We start from the raw sequence: 18,134 nt of genomic DNA on the forward strand, positions 1-18,134 counted from the left end.
CCCCAATGATTAGAACAGTGCTTGGCACATAGTAAGCACTTACCAAGTACCATAATTATTATTATTCACTAGGCTACACTGCTTCTCTCACTGAGGAGTAATGTCGTGGGTCTGTGCATGCGCACGTACAAACACACACAATATTTCATACTAGGCCACCCTCTTCCCTTCCTTTGCCTCACTGAACTCCAGCATATGGTTCCAAACTTTCCATGGGCAGCCACTATGAGGTTGGTTGCAATTCAGAAGTGACAGAATGAGTGTGTATAAGCAGAGCAGAATTACACTGAGAGGGAGAGTTCAATTTTTCCCTCTCTAGCTAATTCACAGACCCTAACAAATCCCAACTCAAACCCTGGATAAAGATTACTTCTTTTTTTTGGCAAACCGGCAAGTACATTTTGACAAACAACCTCTGTACTAGTATAACCCAAAGGGTTTTAACATGGTGGTTAAATTTACAGTAGGTGTTCAGCTGCAGAACAGATAAAGTCTCATTAGTGTATAGCATGAAACGAGTTTAACACACAAACCTCAATTTTAGCCAAAAAGGCAGAAAATTTACAACCTATAAGAATAGTTAGAGGAAAGGAAAAGAAAATTGGGGCAAGGAGAAGAAGAATGTGAGAACCTCTGGGAAAGAGGACCTGGTAATTAAGCTTATTGAAAGAGTGCTATTTTTCTTTGATTTTTCAAACACAACACAGTGCTTGAAAAATGACACTTCCTGAGTGTCATTAATGCATAGCACATACACACAATGAGTTGGGCTCCCACACTTTCCATTCTGTGTCCCTGAGACCTGTTACTACATTTGAATAAATTTCTTATCCAAAGAAAACAGCTAATACCAATAAAAACAAGTTCCTAAAGCAAAATCATTAAAACTATGTGCACAGGGCTTAACTGTTTGACGTTGCAAACTGCCAAGTCTACATGGCAATTAGCATTTATAACAAGAAGAAAAAACAACCACTTTTTTTAATCATTTCCCTTCCAATCAAGTCATGGAAGAGGATCTTCTTTTGCTTCTCCTATCTATTGCTTACTTTAATGTCTGTTCGCCCACTAGATTGTAAGCTCCCTGAAGGGAGGGATTGTATCTACTGACTCTACTGTAGTCTACCTAGCACTTAATAATAATAATAATAAATAATAATGTTGGTATTCGTTTAGCGCTTACTATGTGCAGACCACTGTTCTAAGCGCTGGGGTAGATACAGGGTAATCAGGTTGTCCCATGTGAGGCGCACGGTCAATCCCCATTTTACAGATGAGGTAAGTGAAGCACAGAGAAGTTAAGTGACTTGCCCACAGTCACACAGCTGATAATTGGCAGAGCCCAGTGAATACCATTGGTGGGTCGAATCCCAAGGCCTGGCCATCCTTCTATGATGTGCCTCAGAGACTAAGCAAGAGTCTGCACTGAGTATTGTTGTCCTTGCTGTTTCCCTAAATAGTATTTAGCTACAGGGTCTACCTGCAATCCTGGTATTTCACTATTGGAGTGACCAAATGACCCTACCTGGACAGGCCCTACCACATTTGTCCCACCACTCGTACTAAATAAACGTACTCATCCTTGTGTTTATCCTTCCCACACTCTTCCCCATTTAGTAAGGGAAAGGATGAGAAGAAAGGGGATAAAAGAGGAGAGGGAAAGTTGAAGCAATAATTTCGAGACTCTAAACTCCTTATGGGAAGGGAAAGCATCTACCAACAACTCTGATATATTGTACTCTCCCCAGCTCTTAGTACAGTGCTCTGCACCCAGTAAGCACTCGAAAAATACCATTGATTGACTGAATTCTAAACCTCTGAAGATAGGTGAATCAATTAATCCATGGTATATAGCGAGTGCTTACTGTGTACAAGGGCTTGGGAAAGTAGAGTTAAATACAGTTGGTAGACAGGATCCCTGCCCACAGGGAGCTTACACTTTACAGGGTAAGGCAGACATTAAAATAAATTACAGATAGGGGAAATAATAGAGAATAAGAATATGTGAAAGATTCACAAATGGGTGAATGATCTTTCCGCTTAAGCTAAAGTCTGTAAGAAAATTTATTTAAACCACCACTACTGCATTTCTGAAATTGCCTATAGCTGCTTAAAAAATTAGGTAAAATATAAGAGTATGCTGGAAATACATTAGCAGGGTTAGAGGCCTTAAAACAACTAAACCTAAAATTGCACATTGCTCCTGGCAGTGAGTAATACCTAGGAGACCAATGTCTTTTGTAAGCAGTTTACCTTAATTTCTTCACCTGCATCTTCAAATCAACAAGGTGGTTATGTTACTAAGGTCAGCGGCTAAATTGTAATGATCATTCATAGCCACATGAAGTCTTCCCTCTGAAAACAACTAAATACCTAGGTGGGTCTCGGTAGAAATATCCGGGTTCTTTCCACACTACGTTTACAACCAAAACACATATTGAAAAGAAAATAGACTGGGGAGGTAGAGAATGTATTTTCCAAATGACTTCATTGTTATTCTTGGATTCTTGCTCATGTCACATAAAAGATCAGAAATCTCTCCCTAGGTAGCTAGTAGCAGGCTATCCATAAACTTGGAGCTTCACCCATCCTGGTGGGCCCCCTACTTTGGTCCCTCTACAGAGCCTTCTCTTGCTCTCCAACACAGAGCCTGGAGTTTCCCTGCACATCGGCACTCCCTGATGGTAGCAAGAGACAAATAAAAAGGTCCTCTAGACTTTGAGCTCCATAAGAAACAGGGACTATGTCTGACCTGATTAATTTGTAGCTACCCCAGAGCTTGGTACAGTGCTGGGCATGTAGCAAGCACTTAAATACCACTATTATTATCCTTGCTCTGCACACTTTAAGCACTCTATAAACACCATCAATTGACTGATTAATCAGGGTGCAGGATGGAGCGTGCCTAGCCCTGCCTCGTGGCCCTGTTGACAACACTGGGGCAGGGAGGGGAGAGTCAGGAGCAGGAACACAGTAAGCAAAAGTTCAGGACATTTTATGGGTGAAAGGAGGGGAAAAATAAAAATAAGAGTGTTAGAATAGACTTTTTGGAGCCACCTTTTTTGAGAAAAGAAGATCCGTGTGCATCTTCTTTGTGCCACTGGGTTTGGGGTGAGGCATCAATTTGGCCATGCCTGATATTGCACTGAGCTGGATAAGAAATACATTTGTCTAGAAATGACGACTCAGTTGTCAGGCTGCCTATTTAGTTTTAAAGGCCTCGAAGGGCCAATAGGTCCCCCAAACCTCGCCCCGCAAAACCCTTTTTCAAACAATCAATCGATATTTGTTCAGCACTTACTATGGGCAGAGTACTATACAAAGCATTTGGAAGAATGCAACAGAATTAGCAGACATGTACCCTGCCCATAACGAGCTTAGAGTCTAGATTTTTGATTTTTAATCACTAATGATCAACGGTGGTTTATAATACAAAGACAGGGGTTTCACCACCTCCTTTGGAAACATTCCAATGTGTGGCAGCCCCTAGCATCTGGGAAGCTTTTCCTCATGGCTAAGCTAACATCCGATTGTATTTCACAACCATTTCCTCTGCTTGGAAGTGACTGACAGTTGGTTCACCACCCTTGGGGCCCATACGTGGGAAATTTCAGTTATTAGCTTGAAGGCCTTTCTTTACTTTTCCTAGGCTTTATTTTTTCTAATGATATTTGTGAAGCATTTACTATGTCCCAGAAACTCTACTAAATGCTGGGGTAGATACAAGATAATCAGGATAATTAAAACTGCCTTAATCCCCATTTTACAGATGAGGTAACAGGCACAGAGAAGTGAAGTAACTTGCCCACGGTCACACATCAGACAGGTGGAGGAGCCAGAATTAGAACCCAGGTCCCCTGACTCCCAAGTACATGCTCCTTCCAATAAGCTTCACTGCTTCTCTAGGTTTCCCACCTTCGTCTAGTTGGATGAATAGGGCAGAACACCATCCCTTCGTGGAAATCAAGAAGTTGGTTCTCCCCTCCGACTCAAGGGATTACTCATCTACAACTCTTCCCTCAGGATTAGACAGTCTGGCCAGGCGACATCCTGACTTCCCATGGAAGGCAGTGACTAATAGATTTCTCTTTCCTATAATATCCCAGAGTTCCCTAAGGGACACTAGAATGTCAAAAGCCAGGATATCCTATAAGAACAGCAACCATTAGTCATAGTATTTGTGTCCATGGTGTGTGGACCTACTAGGGCCCATTCTAAGCAAGAGGAACTCAGATTGGGTGGGCCAGACCCAATCCACACCACAGTGACATTCCTTTGGGAGGGTACAGGGAATGGAGGTCAGGACCCTCCCAAGGAATCAGAACCCCAACTAGCTCCCATTCAAGGTTGGAAGAGTCCCTGTAGCAGGAATACTGGTGTCTACACCCACGTATGGACCTGATGATGCTTCTGTGGCTTTCACCATGTGGAAAAATGGTGAGCTAATCAAGGGCTCCCATTGGACAACCGAACTGTAGATGCAGAGTTTGAGTCTTCTTCCGGAGCCTATGAAACTGCTTTTGTGGTTCAGCTACTTCAGGGAAATCAATCTCAACATCTACTCTTAGCCAGTCAGGAATCTGTTTTTGATCTCAAGTGACCCACCTGAGTCCCCAGAATAAAGGTTTACATGCCCATACGTAAAGCATGGAAATGAGAGGCACTGGGTGCAGGCAGATGCTGTAGTCAGGACAGTTATGATAGTGCTTGGGTCAGCGTGGTGGCAGTTGGATGGAAAGGAACTGATGGATTCTGGAGATGTTGGGGAAGTAGAAGGTATTACATGATTTACCATCAGGTGAGGGCAGGCTGGCTCAATACCCTATTTCCTAGCTATGCCCCTCCATTTCTACCATCCCTGGAGGAAGATCTGCCTTGGAGAATAGCTCTGGGGCTATTCTGGGGCTTTAAGGCCCTCAAAAATATGGAAAGATTTTAAAGATCGGTCTAATTTTTTTTTAATTATGCCAATTGACTCGTGAAGCGGGTTTTTTTCTTTGTCTTTTAAATCTTGCCCTACAAGAATCCAAACTTTCCTAAAACAGTATAAAGCAGGTATCTTGCCGACCCTGATGGCTGCTGATTCTACCAGTCTTTGAGGGTGGTTCAAGTTTGACCATGATGTTTGCTTAAAGAGATCACTTGCTTTACAATTAGCCTTTCTTGGTGCCCAGGTTAGGATTCCATGCCTTTCTGGCCCCTGGCCCCTAAACCAAAATCACATTTCCTTTGATTTGATCTCCAGGTTATGTATGAAAAAGGGAAAGTCATTATTCCAGCTGACATTACTGAACTTCAATTAAATCATCTTTGTCAAGAGAACAAAGACAACCGCTCTGGTTCAAGGAAAGCTGGTTCTTCTTGCTGCTTTAGCTATTTTCAAATTTAGAGGCATTATCCATATGCTAAAATGCCCTTCTCCTTTCTCCCCAAGCCATGCCCCCGCAAAAAAAACCCTTAAAAACATTCTATTAAAACAAAATGGTTATCCTATCCCTAACACACCCATCTTCTCTTAGCTCAAAACAAATTCTATAATCCCCTTCAGGAACAGATTTTAGATTCAAGCTTCTCTTGTTTAGGATAAGCCAAGGAGTGGATTTTAATTAAGGGAATGGGAAGAGAGGAAATCAAATGTAAGAAAAAAATGGGAAAGAGTAGAAATTTTTAAAAGTGCCTTTGCTTATTACCATTTGTTAAATTGCAATTGATTTAAAGTGCATAAAAATAGATTCCTACCAAAAAGGCTGCAGTATTTACAACCTGACAATCCCTTTCTATGTACCATCTAATGATGTGTTGGGCTTGGACTCCATTCTGTACTTCACTCTGCTTCCCAAATCATCCCCACTCCTCAAAAATTTCCAATGGCAGCCCATCCACCTCCGCATCAAACAGAAAAGTCTTACCATTAGTTTTAAGGTACTCAGTCAGCTCTCCCACTCTTTCCTTACTTCACTGATTGCCTACTACAACCCAGCCCACATACTTGGCTCCTTTAATGCCAACCTAATCACTGTATATCGATTCCGTCTACCTCAATCCTGACCCCTTGCCTACAACCTCCCTCTGGTCTGGAATTCCCTGCCACTCCATATATAGTAGATCACCACCACCTCCTTCAAAGTCTTACTAAAATTTCCTCCAAGAGACCTTTTTGGATTAAGACCTCTTGGCCCCCACTCCCTCTCCCTTCTGAATAGTCTATGCACTTGGATCTGAATGCTTTAAACACTTGATAGTCACTCCACATCACTTCTATATATAGCTGTAATTTATTTTACTATCTGTCTCCGCATCTAGACTGTAAGCTTCTTGTAGCCAGGGAACAGGTCTACTACCAACTCACTGTATTGTACTCTCCCAAGTATACTGCTGTGCACAGAGTAAGTGCTCAATAAATACCACTGAATGACTGGGCCTCCAGAACTGGATCCTAGCTCTCTCCTCATGAAAACATGGCTAATCCTTCTCCATGAGCACTATAACATGATTCAGTCTGAATCACTGTTAAAACTGCTGGATCAGAAGTTTGTCTTACTGGCAAGTGAAACCCTGTGGCAGAAAAGCACTCCATCCAGCAAGGTTACTGCTGCTGCTGCTTACAATGGCCCCAAAGGGCAATGTGCCAAGTCCCTCTTAGGCTAAAGGGCATCAATTCAGAATCCCAACTGCCCTGTCACCACCTGCAGGGGCATGAGGAGTGAGGGAGGGGCTCTAGAATTGACCGAGGGCCAGTTTTGACACTAAGCACAATCCGTACCTCACAGCAGTCAACCTCCTGCCCTGAAAATCACCCTGCACTTTAACCTCCTCATACACAGCCATTATAAAAAACATTATTTTTTTACTACAAATTGTTTTCATTCAACCATATAAATGTTAGCCAGCTAAAGTACCGTATATATATTTGAGGTATCCCTTCAAGATTTATAGACAGTATTTCAAGTTAAAGGGTAATTTCAGGTAAGAATAATGAGTTTATAAGGAATGTAATAATATACATGATTTTTCACATTGCTGAGGCTTCCAGATTTCAACCACTTCTGGGCCAAAACTGTCAATCCATGTTTACTAGAATTACGTCAAATAGTTAAGAGTCAAGGACATTTACTCTGCACAGTTCACTTTAAAAACACAAGATCCTTGCGCCATTTCAGAGACACTGTTCACATAGCACAGTGACCTACTGCACTGAAATTCAGATAAATCGAAGTGTTTTAAATCTCAAATTCCAGTTTCATGTCCTGGTACTAACATAAAGACCAGGAAAGTGTCTTGTGATCTCTCGGCAGGGTCACAAACTGCCAAATAATTACAGCACTTCTAAAATTAAATTTGAGATAGAGAACAAGACTGGGAGCTGTGGTTTGGTTTCAGTTTTTACCCTTCCAAAATTAAATCATGGTGTAATGCAGTTATTTTCCTGATATAACTAGCAACACTGTTCATTTCAATTTTTTCAGAAAACTTTAAATTCAAATGATCAAATTCCAATACATTTTCATTTACTAAATACCATTATATAGGGCCAAATATTCTAATATATTTATTTGCATCTTTCCCAGTAAGTGATGGCCCCAAATGATGAAGCCATGTTACCTAAATGAGCCAATAAGAATATTCATTTCTATTATTAAAAGTAGAAACTCCTAGATTTTTATGACAACTTCTTGAAAAATTGAAAAAAACTGTCCCAATCAGCAAAACTTACAGGTATTCATGGCTTGGGATCTTGACTTCTATAATGGAAGCTGATAAGAGGCTGGAAGGGAGAGAGAGACAAAGAGGAAGACAGGAAGAGAAAGTGAAGGAAGATTGAAAAAAGAAAAAGAGAGAGAAAGTGACAGAAAAAGAGCAGAGATGGGGGGAGGAGGGGCGACAGGATGAAAAAGTAGGAGAGTGAGAGACGAAGAGAGAGACAGAGAGAGACACTTTCCTTGATTGAATCCCTATATATTCACCCTTCTCATTAGTCAGGCAGCCACTCATCCTTACTGGTTCTTTTAAAAATATCTCGCCCATTCAGCACAGGAGCTCAGCTGCCTAGTTTTTGAGATGCTGTCATCTCACACAATTATGGGTGCTTGTCGGTTGACTCTTGATGCGGAGGGTCAAGCAGTGGGAGGAAGTTTTTATAGTGGGTGTATTGCTCAGCCTACTTGTAGCCAGCCAAGCTTTGCCTTTCTTTCCTTAGACAATCTTGTTGCTTCTAGACCTAAAATGGCTTCTCTCATTCTGCTTCACCCTCAATCACCAAGCCCCAAAAAGCAATGATAGCCAAATCTTGGCCAGCAGGACACAGCTGCTTGGTCCTTCTACTGTGAGTCTGTCAGTCACTGCCTCTAATGGCACTCTGGGCATTCACTGTGGCGGAGAAAAGCAAAGAGCTGCCTGGGTCCCTAGGTTCAATGGTCCTTTGGATTGAATCCATATCCTTGGCTGTTTCTCTTCTCAAGAGTTGAGAAGCGGTAAGTAGCCATTGTCCCAGGCTTCCTGGGCTGGGAAAAGGAGGCATGCTGGTCTGCCTGCCACTCACACGTGTCCAGGGGCTCTATGCAACGGGCCCAACCCAGGCTCCATAACCCAATGCGTCTCACATTTGTGCAGTAGCAATTAGGCAGTGAAAACAGAATAACTGATCTCAAACTAACACATACCCATTAGACTCAAAGAGTCAATGGAAAGAATGTTTTTACTGACACCTAAGGTAAAGACAGAAACCATTCTTCTGTCACAAAAGTCTCCAGTTCTGAAAATGACAACCTGATAGTATTTGATTTTACTCATTTTATTTACCATTGAGCACTGGAAAAAAATGGGCAGGTCCATTTCAACCCTCCAAGATTCTATGAATAAGCTGGAATGGTCCCTTTCCTGAGCTACAGAACTGTCCCCACCACCTATGCAGCAAATGTGAAATGATCATATTTATTCTACTGAGATATTTCTTCAGGAGGAAAAAAATGTGTTGAAAATTCTAAAATTCTCATCCCTGGGATGGGAGAAAGGGAAGAGTACAGCTCTGAAGTTAGAACTGCAAAAAAAAATAAATATAAACAATTTCCCTCTAAATTTTTCCCTCCAAAAATCTTAAGATCTCAATCATCTTATTGTACAGAAGTAAAATACACTCCACTTTTCGCGGGTATGAAATGTACTACATCCTAAGATCCCTCAAAGAAGGCACTTAGCTGTTCAGGAGAACTGTAAATACCTGTGAACACTGTTGTGCTTTGTGAAAAAAATCAACATACCACTAAGTCTCTCATTGGGAGTCTCTCCTTTAAAAGAAATCCTACAAACACTGATTCATTCTGGTCCATTTTGGACTTGATGGTTCACTTCCATTACACTTACTTGAACTTGTCATTCTTTCAAAAAGCTATTGGATATTATGAAAAGTAACTCTAACCAATGCTGAGCTGGAGTGTCTCAGGGTCTTAAGTTTACTCCCTGGTAAGTAATCAGGCACTTCGGGACGAGCATGAACTCATTCTGACCACTCTGGGGCTGTCTGGTGAATGACAGCAGTAACTGTGAAATACGCAGCAATGCACTTAGTTGTCCTTACTTGTCTGAGATCTAGAGTCTGCTCCTTCCAAAGGATTCACTTATTACCAGGGAGTAAGCTTAGGTCCTGGGAAAAGGGAGTTCTTAATAGCCAATGTCTACCCATTGAGAAAAAGCATGGCCCTGGGAGTCAAAGGACCTGGGTACTAATCCCAGCTCTGTCACCTACCTTCTGAGTGACCTGAGGCAAGTCACTTGACTTCTCTGTGCCTCAGTTAATTCATCTGTCAAATAGCATAAAGACTCTGAGTCACTCATTAAGGGCAAAGAACAAGTCTGCTAATTCTGTTGTATTGTACTCTTCAAGAGCTTAGGACAGTGCTCTGCATATAGTAAGCACTCAATAAATATGATTGACTGGGTACAGGGACTGTGTCTAACTTGATTATCTCTACCCCAGAGCTTAGTACAATGCCTGGCACACAGTAAGCACTTAGATACCATTAAGACTAACAATTAATTTTTAAAAAGCATTTCTATTGAAGCCAAGGAGAAGATGCAAGGAAAAGCTCATAGTCATTAATACTGAAAATTCTTAAAAAATACAGTGGTTACTGCTTTGCTCAGATCCTTCAACCTCACGCTGCTAAAGTAAGAATTCATTAAATTGTTTTCCACTGCTGTGATCGGAGCCTGCTGCCTCCTATTTTCAAATTAAATATGACTTCCCTAGGAATTCTGAAGGTTAAACATTTTGGTTTTAGCAGGTAGGACATGGTGCTCGGGAATTAAGCCACAGAAATACAATACTTCATATTATTCGATGATCCTTGTTTCCCAGTGTCCCATCTTATTGCCTTGATAATTAGTTAAGTAGGGAGTAAATTTAAGGCACTACAGATTTAGAAATACTATACTACTCCTGTTTGATTTTGTTTGATGCAAATGTAAAGAACATGTAATTGTACTGATGTTTATTCCAACTCAGCTTCAACATACAACTGTGAGAAACGGTCAAGTTATTTTACAAAAAATGTAAAAATGACAGACCAAAACAGATACAAAACTATGAAGTAATTCAGACTCTTGTTTCATCACCAAACATCAAGGCACAGTGGTCCAAGGCAAGCTGTCACAGCACTTCCTAAATTTTCATTCCCAGTAGCAGGGATCCTCAGATATGTGGTCTGAAATAACCCACGGACTTACATGAACTCAGACTGATGGGAAGTAATCATTTGAATAAATTGGAAAATATAATGATATTAATTGTGGTATTTGTTAAGCACTCACGATATGTCAGGCACTGTACTAACTGCTGGGGTGCATACCAGCAAATTGGGTTGGAGACAGTCCCTTTCATATGTGGGCCTCACAGTCTCAATCCCCATTTTTACAGATGAGGTAACTGAGGCACAGAGAAATGAAGTGATTTGCCCAAGGCCACAAAGCAGACAAGTGGTGGAGCTGGGATTAGAACCCATGACCTTCTGGCTCCCAGACCCATGCTCTATCCACTACGCCATGCTGCTTTCCAATAAAAGCACACTTAGTCCTCCTCCTATACTAGTGGCTCCGTGCATTCCAATGTATTGCCACGGTGGTGGTAGGCAAATGTGGACAAGAATGAGGAATGTGCAGAAATTTGGAATTAGTGAAAATTTCAAAATCAGTGGACATCCTAAGAATAGTGTTCAAATGACCTGAAACCAGGAACTTTAAGAAATCACACTAATCATTACAGCATGTGCTAGGCATGGCAAGGTTCCAGAGCACTGTAGATTTGGCACAAGGGGGCCGGCAAAAGTGTGTAGATGGTTCAGTGCAAACCACCTCCACTCCTGCTAAAATTACTCCAGCATATGCTGAGAACAGTAGGACACACCCTTCCCCTTGTAGCTACTAGTGTCTGAGCAATGCTCACCCTAAGACATAGACTGTAAATTCGACAAAGTATGCAAGCGTGAAAGAGATTCTCTCACACTCATGGAGGCACTTTAGTCACTGGGAACATCATTTCGAAATCAAGAGACACCACTTGGGGGTCAGGAGGACCTGGGCTCTAATCCCAGCTCGGCCACATGTCTGCTGTGTGACTTTGGGTAAATCATTTAACTTCTCTATGCCTCAGTTACCTCATCATAAAATCAATCATTTATTGAGCATTTACTACAGAGTACTTTATTAAGTGCTTGGCAGAGTACAATATAACAGACTTGGTAGGCGCTTTCCCTGCCTACAATGAGCTTAAGGTCTAGAAGGAGAGACAGATATTAATATAAATAAATTATGGACATAAAATGTGGATTGAGTGTGAGCCCCATGTGGGACATGGACTATGTCCAACTTGATTAGTTTATATTAGCTCATATCTAGGAGGAGCAGCACGGCCCTAGTGGATAAGAGCATGGGCCTGAGAGTCAGATGGATCTGGATTCTAAACCCAGCTCTTCCATTTGTCTGCTGTGTCACCTTGGGCAAGTCACTTAACTTCTCTGTGCCTCAGTTACCTCACCTGTAAAATGGGGATTAAGACTGTGAGCCCCACGTAGGACATGGACTGCATCCAATCTGATTAGCTTGTACTACACCAGAGTTTAGGACAGTGCCTGGCACATAGTAAGCACTTTCCAAATATCAGAATTATTATTATTATTGTTACCCTAGTGCTTAGTACAGTGCCTGTCAAAAAGTAATTAAATACAATTTTTTTTTAAAGAATGGTATTTGTGGAGCACCCCAGTGCAGCATACTGACCTAAACACCTGGGAGAATACCAAATAATAATAATAATACTGATGATGATAATAATTATGGTACTTAAGTACTACCTATGTACCAAGCACTGTTCTAAGCACTGGGGTAGCACTGGGGAAGCAGCGTGGCTCAGTGGAAAGAGCCTGGGCTTCGGAGTCAGAGGTCATGGGTTCGACTCCCGGCTCTGCCACTTGTCAGCTGTGTGACTGTGGGCAAGTCACTTAACTTCTCTGTGCCTCAGTTACCTCATCTGTAAAATGGGGATTAACTGTGAGCCTCACGTGGGATGACCTGATTACCCTGTATCTACCCCAGCACTTAGTAAGCACTTAACAAATACCAACATTATTGTTATTATTATTACAAAGTCAATCAGATTGGATACAGTCCCTGTCCCACATGAGTTACCACATTTACAGGTGAGGTGACTGAGGCACAGAAGTGAAGTGACTTGCTCAAGGTCACATAGCAGATAAGTGGCATACCTGGGATTAGAACCCAGGTCCTTCTAACTCCCTGCCCATACAGATTGCTCTTACAATCCAGGGGGAGTTTAGACTCTAACTATTCTCTATTTGACAGGGAAATATGATTCTGTTCTCCTAAATCTGCCTTTTCCTTCCTCCAAACCACCATCAACCCACTGGGAACTCTGGAAACTCTGATTCCTAAGACTTGCTTAGTCTGACTCTTCTTCCCAGCTGAGTTTCTACTCCCACCTCCCTTAACCACCTTCTTACCACTATTTATAGTTTAATTTCTTTCTTTTCATCTTTAATTGTTAAATATTCTCTGTACTGTGCCTTAAGCCCTCTGGAGGAAAAGCCTTCTGTAAATCCAAGTAAATAAATAAATCCCATCTGAAATGGGAGGGTCATATGTTGTGGTCTATTTCATCTTAAAACGTTTAGCCTTGCCCATCAAAAGCATTACAAGAATTTCCAACTAATCCCAGAGAGTTTGGGGATTTTGTTTTGAAATATTCAACATTTTGGGGCAGAAGTCGGTGGATTTTACAGATGGATTTTACATGAAGAGCTTCAATGAACATCAGGGGATGATTAGATAATAACAACACTGAACTCAATTGTCCAAATGCCCAGTGACACCCTGGGAATAAATTGCGCACTTTGAGAGAAGCATTAGCTCTTTCAGACACTAGAGGGCCAATTGGTATTTTCCAACAGTACACGCACAATACACCCGCAATTACGTTGTACTAAATGATGCCCCTGTGGTCTGATAAAGGTTCATGTTTTTCACAAAGATCCTAGCTTAGTAACAGGAAATAATACTAGGCACTGGGAGAATTGGGCAAATTGCTAACTTTCCACTGCTTTAAAGCCTCTCCATTCCCTTGGCTCTGCTCCGAACCTGCAGATTTAGTTGGTTTAGTATAGTGCCTGGCACATAGTAAGCACTTAACAAATATCAGAATTGTCATTATTACTATTGTTACCCCAGTGCTTAGCACGATGCCTGACACATAGTCAGCTCTTAACAAATAATAATAATAAAAAAGAATGCTATTTGTGGAGTGCAACATACTGAACTAAGTGCTTGGGTTTATTCGGATTTTTTTTAAGAGGCTTGTAACCAAATATTAGGAACCGAAGTCTCATTTACCTTGATGTTATAACATGCCACTTGTCCTGGGGATTACTCACTTGCAACACAAATAGATGGAATCTAATTTAAGGGCTACCAAAGTCTTATTTCTGCTGGCAGTTCACGAGAGAACACATCAGTAAAAACAAACTGCTAATGGAATTTGGGTGCCATATGCCATGCCATCAAAAGAACCACTTAACAGGTTCTGTTCTTCACAACAGAGACATTTAAGGCACTAGGTGTTTTCCCTTTGTTTAAATGTTGGTTGGAAGCAGTCTAGCTTGAGGTGAATGGTTATCTTCAGGTTAGATGAAGGGAAAGTGAGGGACAGCTCTATCAATACAAAGATGAGACCATCCACCGAGGCTTAGGAAAAAACTGTTCTATTTACTGAGAACCTCTTCTGAACAAGGTTGAGCCTTTTTAACAGCCACTGAGTGTATTCTTATCTATGGAAAGAAAATTCCAGAAGGATCATGTTTTCCTCTCACATCCATGAGGGGAGGAATACTCAAAATTTCAGTTAACTTCTAAGCCTTTCTTAATACTGGATAGGGAGCACTAAATCAGGTCTGCTTTCCTTTTTTCCCTTCCCTTGAGTAAGGTTATCTCTCCATCATTGGATGATGTTTACAGGATTCTTTTCTCAGTAGGCAAAAGGGGATGGGTATATATTTCACTGTTTCACATTTATTGAGCACCTTCAGAGTCCACATTAAGCACACACATCCACATGCTAGTTTGGGATTATTAGACAATACCCCTCCAAAGTGCTAACAAGAACAATGAACCCAATGCTGTGATACAGTAACTCCATGGACAAAATAATTTTTAAGGGGAAAATGATTTGGCATGACAGGTTGGTGAAAGAAGATTAAGAGAGTGTGGCCAAGCTAAGAAAGGTCAGCATCTTTTTTCCCAAGGTAATAATAACAATAATAGTAATAATAATAAAGGCACAAGTACTATATGAATGAGAGGTTGGAAAATCTAGATGAAAAGCAAAAGACCACAGCCTTCACACACTGAGGCTGCCTAAAAAAGTGAATCCTCAAATGCTACGGGTAAAAAGGCCATACCCAGGGCCAAGAAAAGGTCCTCACGTCAAGTCATGCTGAAGGGCAAAGCTACTGAACCTTAAGCCAAGTTCCCATGTAATGAAGTGGTTGGTGGTTGCTCTCCCTGAATGTACCTTCATTTTCTGTGCTGGCATAAGCTTCCGCACAGATAAAATGCCTGTCCATCTTGCAGTAATGGAAGAAGAAGGGGGAGGAATCTCTTTCATTTTGTTAGCAGTGAGTGAAGTGTGATAGGTTTATGGCACAGAACGCCCTTTCTACCTACTGGATGACACAATGATGGTAAAAATATTCTGTAGAACAGAGCTGAGCTTTAGCAAGAAGTTCCTCAGTCTGCAACACTCGGAAAGCACAGAGGGCACTGCTTCTCCAAGATTATGACTGTGGGACCCAGAAGTGGCTCAGGCGTAGACGGAAGCTCAGGGTCACAGCGCGTCAAACATAAAAAATCAACAGATATTATCAGGATTTGGTTGAAAAACACCTAATGAAACACCAACAACTCTTTTCCATGGAAGAGAGGTCCAAGTATCTCTAGGATGGTCTTTTTTCACAGAAAGTGGGCTCCGGAGGTGATTTTATTAAAACAGTAACACCCCAAGCCAGGTAGTACAGGGCTTGCTCCCCAGCAATCTGGTTCCTACAGCTTCAAGCCTATAGGAAGGCTTGATGGAGGCTTCTCTCTCCATCACTGTATTTGTGCAGTTGACTGGCCCCAAGCAAAAATACTGCACTAGGCAGCTTTGCCAAATGAAATGACCTTTACACTCCATTAGGCTCTGCTCTGAAGCTGCTCACATTGTCAAGATGGGCTCAAATCCTAACCAGAAAAGTTCCACCTTGAATGCTAGAATGTACCATCATTGAAGTCAGGGAACTCATCTACCAACTTTCTTATATTGTATTCTCTCAAGTGCTCAGTACAATGCTCTATATGCAATAAGCGCTCAATAAATACCATTGACTGATTGATCTTTGAAACTTTGAGAGGCAAGAGGAGAGAGCATGGACCTGGGAATCCGAGGATCTGGATTCCAATCCCAGCTCTGCCATATGCCAGCTGTGTGACCTTGGGCAAGTCACTTAACTTCTCCCTGCCTCAATTTCTTCATCTGCAAAGTGAGGACTGAATACTGCTCACCCTCCTACTTAGATTATGAATCTCCATGTTGGACAGGGACTCTGCCTGACCTGATGATCTTGTACCTACCCTAATGCTTTGTACGGTGCTTGATGCATAGTTAGCGCTTAACAAATACCATTATTATTATTAGATCAACAGGCTCTCTAGTCACTGATAAGGAAGTCTAGGTTCAACTTCTAATGTGTCCTCCAGTTCATTTGGGAAATTTGTTTTTAAAATGATGCTACTGGCACCTTCTTCTCCCTGCGTGCCTGGGGATATGATGTATTTATCAAATCTGTTTTCTCTTCTCTATAAATACTCCCCTTACTAAGTGACTGCTAAAACAACCCGTAACCATATCTTTAAAAACAGCTGCTGACCCCCATTTGAGGTGGTCGAGGACAACCCTGAAAGGAAACTGACTTTGCCCATAATGAGGTAACACTTTTCATAATGCTTCAAAACACAGAGCTGAAATGGGAATGACTGGGCCTTCTAATTTTCAAAATAATTCCTATTAGTCCTAGAAATAATAATCCATTTTGCTCATCCCCTACTCCCCAATTATGTGGGTTTGTGTTTTTTTTTAATTCCAAAACTCTAACGAGTTGGTCTTTAGACAAAACCTCCTCACCTCATCTGATAAGTCTGCAGAAGTCAATTCATCTTAAATAAAATAGAACACTACAGCCTATGTGTCCAAAAGAACTTTAACAAAGACTGAAAAAAACTAACAAGAAAATACTAACTTTTCACCCCATCAAGAAATTCTTTGAAAGCATGCTCAGACAAGGATACAGAAACACTACTTTCAGACTCACAAAAAGGGTTTGCACTTACTTCAAAAGTCTGTATAATTCTCGCTCCTCTAAGTTAAAAAGAAAAAAAAAACTTCAAAAGACACACCTCAACTCTATCTTCCCAGGAAAAAAAAAACACACAGGAAAAAAACAAAAAATCCTAGCAACCTTAGAGAAATTCTTAACTGTGTTGCTTGAAACTGTTTCCACTGAATGTTACTCTTAAGGGCTAAATAAAACCAAAAAATGAAAAACCCAATGACATTGTATATAACCAAATATCAGCAGTAGTAGTTGCGAAGGTGATTACAAGCAAACAAAAATAGAGTAAATTTAGAACAGTGCTTTCCAAAGGCACATAAATGCCCAACACAGTCAATGGGTTGAAACTAAATTCCAAACACCCCACTGCATGAAATGTTGCCAAACGTTATTAAAGAAAATCTTCGTTTGAAAGTTCTCAGTCGCCTGGAGTCCTCAATGCTGTAGCTCCCCACTCTGGCTTTCGTGCTCCCATCCATTCCTGGCTATATCCACAAGGAACTAGAGGATTTCTCTCTTCAGCCTCTGCGTGGCCACGCCAAAAGCAGTGTGGCAACTTAACATAGGACCAGCCTTTTATGGACTGAACAGTAGGGCTCTGATACCAGCTCATCTGCCATAAATAGCTTTGGAAATGGAGCAGGATCAGATCAGCTGTTGCCCCAGGCAGAGTAGCCACTTCAAATCCAATTAGATCATTAACTTTGTCTTTCATCTGATTTTACTGAGAAGGTTGGGATAATCATTCAATCTATTTATTGGGTGCTTATGGTATGCAGAGCAGAAAATAATAACAGTAATTAATCATTATGATATTCATTAAGTGCTTACTATGTACTAAGCACCGCTCTAAGCACTGGGGTGGATACAAGTTAATCAGGTTGGACACGGTTCTTGTCTCACATGGGGCTCACACTTTTAACCCCCATTTTACAGATGAGGTAACTGAGGCCCAGAGAAATTAAGCGACTTGCCCAAGGTCACACAGCAGACATGATGGAGCCAGAATTAGATCACAGGTCCTTCTGACTACCAGACCTGGGCTCTATCCACTAAGTCATGCTGCTTCTGTGTCCTGAATTTAGCGCTTGGGAGAATGCAATATAAAAACTGGTAGACCAAAGGAAATCACTGAAAGGGCACAGCCTGTGGACGGATTGGGAGGAATATTTGCATTCTACCTTAAGGACCGAAGAAAAACAACAT

General features: G+C 41.4%; 1 protein-coding gene across 24 annotated transcripts in view; it reads right to left on the reverse strand.

Annotated features, from left to right (window-relative positions):
* SVIL (supervillin) overlaps positions 1-18,134 on the reverse strand; it is a 162,053-nt gene that overhangs the window by 96,958 nt on the left and 46,961 nt on the right. For 2 of the 24 annotated variants that reach the window (XM_029078310.2, XM_029078309.2), the window contains exon 1: positions 16,927-17,432. The exons of 18 other annotated variants lie outside the window; for them this stretch is intronic. The gene's annotated coding sequence lies outside the window, so the exon portion shown is untranslated. Of the gene's footprint in view, positions 1-16,926; positions 17,439-18,134 lie in introns of those variants that run through there. 4 more of the 24 variants (XM_029078289.2, XM_029078306.2, XM_029078307.2 and 1 more) reach the window with 4 other exon arrangements.

This window comes from Ornithorhynchus anatinus, chromosome 13, assembly GCF_004115215.2.
Source record: "Ornithorhynchus anatinus isolate Pmale09 chromosome 13, mOrnAna1.pri.v4, whole genome shotgun sequence".
In the NCBI taxonomy this organism is placed as follows: domain Eukaryota; kingdom Metazoa; phylum Chordata; class Mammalia; order Monotremata; family Ornithorhynchidae; genus Ornithorhynchus; species Ornithorhynchus anatinus.